The sequence below is a fragment of the Motacilla alba genome, chromosome 2 (assembly GCF_015832195.1).
Source record: "Motacilla alba alba isolate MOTALB_02 chromosome 2, Motacilla_alba_V1.0_pri, whole genome shotgun sequence".
NCBI classification, from domain to species: domain Eukaryota; kingdom Metazoa; phylum Chordata; class Aves; order Passeriformes; family Motacillidae; genus Motacilla; species Motacilla alba.
The window spans coordinates 67,809,146-67,815,811 of record NC_052017.1 but is presented as its reverse complement, the minus strand read 5'-3'; positions in this window follow the sequence as shown (position 1 = coordinate 67,815,811).

The following is a 6,666-nucleotide window of genomic DNA, read 5'->3' as shown; positions in this document are numbered from 1 at the left end:
TGAACATGTAAAATGGAGCTTTTGTTAAGTTGCCTTTCCTGTAGCTTTGGAAGCCCCTCAGCACCAAAGATTTAATGTGAATTCACTTTTATTTTTACTGTGTCTTTTTTTATCTTTTATAGCAAGGTGTTAACCTGTATTGAGTCAGGGGATGAAAGAATTGGATTGTATTGCAGTGAAGGGAAGCCATATATACTTACAGATTAATCTTTTTAAGGGAAAAAAAGTAGGTGGGGAGTAGCAGCATGGTGAAGTGAGAGGGAATGTGTGTTTTCATTTATTAACTTGTAAATTATGTATCACATTATTAATTTAAGGATATTTGTGTGTGGGTACAGAAGTGAGACCATGTGTGTTCTACACTTGTGTCATAGTTTTGTTCATTTAAGTATGTAGATAATTAAAACTTAATTTTAACTTGTGACAGTACTTACTCTAAATGTAAAACCTTGGCATTCCTTCTATCTTATATCTATTGAATTCTTCACCGTCTTAATTATTTCCTCATAAATATCAATTTTGATGATTGTGGTCCAGATCTTTCTATAATGTAGATAGGAGGTAATTATTTATAAAATAATGAAAACCCATGAACATATACAAAGATTCGGTGTTTGCCTTAAGTTATTGAGAAATAATTTTAAGCTTCTTATGGGAAGATATAAGTGAATAGGCTATATCTGATAGAGTAACTGTTGATGGTTCAGTCTCAGAAGGTACATTTTAAGTGAGAGTGCAACAAAAGAAACTAGGAGGGGTCACTGAAGTGCACTCAATCTGAAAAATGGGACTGATAGTAGCTACCAAGACTGATAAGCAAAGGAAGTCTGTATAGCTTTAAAAAGAAAGGAGTTGATAACGAAAGTTACTGGGCACAAGAAGGCAGAGAAGAAACTACTCTTGATTGCCAGTAAGTGTTGAAACCCTAATGCTGTATTGTTAAAGGAAATGGACCTTTTTACAGACTCTTAGTGAAACTCCGACCTGTTCAAGGCTTTGAGAGCCAATTTAAACCTGCAGCTACACAAGACCTTTCCAGTTGGAGAGACAGAATCTGACATAGTATCAGGCACAAGCATAGTGTTTTAGAGGATGAAGTTGAATTCATTGGTGAAAAGACAGGTAACCACCTTAAGTAATCCTTCTGTCTTAGCAAGAAAAGAGTATTTAATAGTCTGGGTTTGACATTCTGCAAATTCACTCTTACCTACTGATAGCAAAACTCCTTGTGTAAAGTGAACAGCTCAGATACTCTACAAATCTGTCTCCTATGTTAAAACAACGCTTATCCTAAGAATGTTATCCAGATGAGGTACTTCATGTAAAACAACCTGACATTTGGGCTGCAGCTTTTCCATGGGAAAGAACAAGGGTTTGCTCAACTAAAGCCAAGCTGACCTCCATGCCATGGTTACTTGAGTATCTACTAGTCAACCAGGAAGGCAACACACACAATTCTGTAAATCATTTTGAAAAATTAAGTCTGGATTTAATATCCAGACAGATTAGGCCAGCTGGGTTAAACTGGTAAAGGTGTGTTCCTTTCAGCCTCTTGAATGAAGATGCAGCATCATGGCTGAATGTGAGGGCTGCCTGTAGCCAGTGTTCCTTTGGGTGATCTCCTTCACACAGAATAATGACAATTTGGTCACTGTGAGTTTTTAAGTTAAATCTGAAATGCAAAGAATGCCTTTTTCTCCCCGTAGGAGGCTTAAATAAATCTGGCAGAGCAAATTTACGCATAGAGGTTCCTCCTTCTACAGAGAACATCCAGCACTCTCTGACAGGGTAGGAAATCGGTGGTTTCACAAATTGACCCAAATTGCTTTGTAGCTCATTAAAGCTAATATACCATGTCCATTCTTATTTGCAAGTAATTTGCAATCTATTTATATTTATAAGGGCTTAATAAAAAACCTAAGCTGTGCTTACACGAAAATCCCAAATAATGCCTAGATCAAAGATCAAAACCTTTTTTTTCTTGGGAGTTTTCTTTAAAAATAATCCAGAAATCCTCATTTCCTGTAATAAATTACATAGCAGTTGAATACATGAAATTAAGAGCAATTTATGACATATCACAGACTATCTGCTGCAAAGACTGCAACTAATCCTGTGTAACTGACTTCCAGATTTGTTCCAGACTCCCACAAGAAGGTGCACACCCACTTTACCTTCTCATGCTCATAGGGCCAGGGGAGGCTGAGGACCTTTTCTGTACTGTTCCTATTGGATTCACAACATGGCTTTGATTTTCTAGTACACTGATCACAGAACAGAACAAACACATAAACCAAGACATCAAAACACAAGTAACATGTAGGCATCATCTAGGCTTCCTTCCTGTTTCCAGTGATAGAAATTTGACTGTGGCAAAGCAGAGTCTTGTTCAGAGTATGTGCTGCAATGTTATGAATTAAAAGCTATCCAAATGTCCATAACACAGCTAGATGCCAGGCAAAATAAACAAATAAATAAATCAAAAATCACAAACCACAGTTTGATTTTGGTCTAGAAAGTGTTCTAGCTCCAATCTCATTTTTTCCATAACCATGAGCAGTCCAGTGCCTTATGATGACTCCCCAGTGATAATACACTGGCCAGAAGAAAATAAAGTGTTATCAGGGTCTTTGTCTGCAATAGGAATGATGAAAGGAAATGAAGCTTGAAGGGCACAAGGGAAACCGTGGTTTGGTTTCACCAAATCAAATCAAGCTGATTTTGAATGCAAGGGGCAGGAGTTTAAAATTTTTTAGTGGTTTCTTGATTTAATATCCATCACAGAGGTAAAATATTATCTGCCTTTGCTGAGCACTCCTTAAGCCACTGGACTTCCACAGGGCTTTATGGAGTAGGGAAGGAGAGAGTGGCAGAAGCCCCCATCATGGTTCTCCCAGTTTCTAGTTGGCTGAGCAGAGACAATCACACATAGATCCATTGCTTTCCTGATTTACCATAGAAGGAGAAGGCACAACTGTTACAAGTTTGTCCTGTAACAGGAAATGTAATATTGCAGACATTCTTCCTGAATCTTTTCAAATACAGAGTTTGCAAAACAATTGCAAATCATATTGAAAAGAAAAAACCTTCCAACACCTGGCCATGTGGTCTCTGCTAGCTACAGCACATAGTAGCAAAACCCGGGACAATTCCCCTCTCCACCCCATTCGTATCACCGTTCTCAATGTTTTCCAGCAAGAGCAAAGGGAGAGCACATTCTCAGAGATGAAGAACTATGAGGTAAGGGCAGGGTTTGGGAAAGGGAAATGTTTAATGGAAGAGGTTTTTGAGTTCTTACTTCATATTGCAAAATGTGTTTGTCCTAGATGGGTAGATTAGCAAGAACTAAATTTAAAACAAGCCTATTTAAGGTTTGCTAAAAAGTTAATCGTTATTGAAATTGTTATGAGGTAACAATTTTAGAGCAATTATGTCCATACTTGGGGTATCTAATTGCAGAATTGCTAGACAATAATTTGTTAGTAGAATCATCAAAAGAAAATACAACAGTAGTAGTATGAGTGGAAAGGTGTTTTTCTTCACTGAAATTCATCCTTTTGATTATGAACAATCCATCTCATGATTGTTAAACTTTGTGTTAGCCATGTATTTTATAAAATAATGTTCTTCTGACATCCAACTCGTTTACAAACACAATCAGCAAAAGCAGCAGCAACAAATTTTTTCAGTGTGCTTTTCCAGGAAAAAGTACATGTGACGATACATGCCATTAGCACACTTGGATTTTTTAGCAGAACCTGTTGTGATATGCAGGGGGCAATGGCTTTAAACTGAAGGGGAGAGCAGGTTTAGACTGGATATTAAGGTCAAAGTCTTTTACAATCAGGGTGGTGAAACACTGGAACAGGTTGCCCAGAGATGTGGGGGATCCCCTACATCTGGAAAATTCACGGGGATGCTAGATGGGGCTCTGAGCTACCTGATCTAGTCAAAGATGTCCCTGCTCATTGCAGGGAGGTTGGAACTAGATCATCTTTAAAGGTCATTTCCAGCCCAAACTGTTCTGTAATTCCTGCAGATCCCAGTCTATGCCCTCTCACTTTGAAAACCTGATGACTGCTGTTTAGTTGAGTGTTTCAGCCAATTCTACAACCCTACAACTGTGCTTTAATTTAGATCTAATTTTCTGGGGTTGTTTATTGCAGCTGCATAGCAGAAGAGCACAAAATCCTTACTAAACTTCAAAGACATTCACCGCTGTCCACTTACACAAGCAGGTGACACTAATGAAGGAAACTAGATCAACTCGATACTGTTTGTCCTTGACAAAATGTTTTGTTTTATGTCTGTGAATTCCATTACTACTTGGAGATTTCCAAGAAATTTCTCCACTGAGTTTGTGTACTTACCTGTACCTTCTTTTACAATGGCAGACCTTGATAAAAAATGGCATTCTGTACTTGTATCACAAAAGAACTGTAAAGTCACACATTTTCAAAAGATGAGGACTAATGGAACAATATCAGAATGTCAGAAGTTGGCTTTTGTTACTCAGATGCTTTAAAAAAAGTTTTTAGATGTTCCACAGTCATCGCTTTAAATGTCAAAATGAAACAGAACAACATTCAGCAGTGCTGTGAGACAGCAAAAGTATTCCTTTGTTGCAAATTGCAGCAACTTAGATATTGTTTTGTTATTTTCTTTTAGGTATGTTGCTACAAATTCCATGGAATTTCTGTAAGTATTTTAATTCCCGATTTTTTAACCTATGCAAATATTTTACAGGTTTTTAAATTAACATTCATTTCAGTAAGTAAATAATTCCTTATTTCATATGTCCAAGTTAGGTACACTACTTTTATCTAAAAGACAAGGTAAAAATACATTTGCAATAGATATTTTACTGGTTGAAAAAAATGCAACTCTACACATCATTAGATTTTAATTAAGGTGAACACATTTTATATCCCTAATTATTGTGAGGGATACAAATTGGATATATCATTATTAGTGTATACATTCAGGGAAAACAAGGTAAGTGCTTTTTCAAAGTTCAGGCTGGAGTTCTCAATCTGCATAAATGTTTCCTATGAATTAGAATACATGGTGCACAAGAAATGTTGTTTGAAATTGAAAGTACTGACATGGTTCACGCAGTTCCAGGATCTTAACTAAATTGGAAGAGAAAGCCCAGTGACAACGAGACAACAGCCAAGCAAAACCTCCCTTTCTGCTGTATCCTACTTCATCAGTAACTAAAACCAACAATCAGACAGAGAATAAAGATTATCTACTGAAGAAATTATACTAATAATGGGGTTAATGAATTGTATATTTAGATGTCTACAAACACCTTCAGGGTGCAACAAACTAACATGCTCAAGAGAAGACTCAAGGCTTTCACTGGAACATACTGGTTTTTACCTCCCAAATGCCCTTCCTTCACTTTAATGCCACAAAAATTGACATCAATTAATAAAAACATGTTGAGAGCTTAAATTAGAAAGTACATAAATGTGATTACCTGTTGATTTTTAATTTCAGAGTGCTAACATGTCTTTACATGCATTGCTCTCCCCTGTTTAGCCCGGGTAGGTACCTATGACATGAACTACTCAATTTAACTTGATATAATGATTAAAACATTCTTTTACCTGCTCAGAACAATTTTACCTTCATTTGTCTTCTTCCAGGCATAAAACATTCATACTTTTTGATATTTTGAGTAGCTAAAGTAAGGAAAATTTTGTTCAAATATCAGAAAATTGTTCCACAATAACAAGGAACATGAAATAAAGCAAGATACCAAATTTATTTGGCCAGCAAAGTTCACCTCTGTTATGCTACACTGATGCTCAGATAACCTCAAATTTAGCAAAAGGTCCACAAGAGTCCTGCAAAAAAAGAAAACCAATTTGAGATATAGTGCATGTTAAAACACTTCCAGAAATTATTGACTTGCCTTTTTCCTTTGATCTTTTACTATATAATTTTAACACGCTACAAGCATGTAACTTTAGTTTCACTGAGCTGAACTTGGCTTTTAACATACCTCAGGTGCTGGATCTGCACGAACAAGATGGGGATTTTAGGAAGGGACAAAGGTTTTGGGCTTGCTTTTTCCTCCCCAGGTTTTTACATGCTGCATTCTAAACCAACTTCACCTACTTATGGCTAAAATGTATTGATACCAATAGATATTGACATTATGTATCTGTTATAGACAATACAGAGTGCATTTTAATGTTTGCTCACTTGCAAATCAAAGAAAAATAATGTTTGAAGAAAATTTTGCAAATGTAGACATTTTTCTTGACTTCTACAAGATTATTTAACGTGCATAATTGTCTGTAAGTACCCAGAAAAGTTTCTAGGTGCAGGAAACCTTTTAACAATGACCATAGTTTCGTTTTTTATCATAAATTCTAACCTGTTTGAAAACTTTTTATGACCTTGTTTAGATCAGAGATCTATGACATTACCTTCAGGGAAGTGTTCACATCCAGCTGGAACAATGGAGAGGCACTTCAACACAGCACAGTTGTTATGGTTATTCACTGTAAATTCAATGTCAGAAACACAAAAGCTGACTTCATAATGCAGCCTGAAAATGCTGAGTGTATCACTTATAGGCAGAGTTTTGTGAGTTCTGACAGACTTTGGATTTCTAATTGTCGGTCTCAAATGAGCTTTTAGTCAAACAGG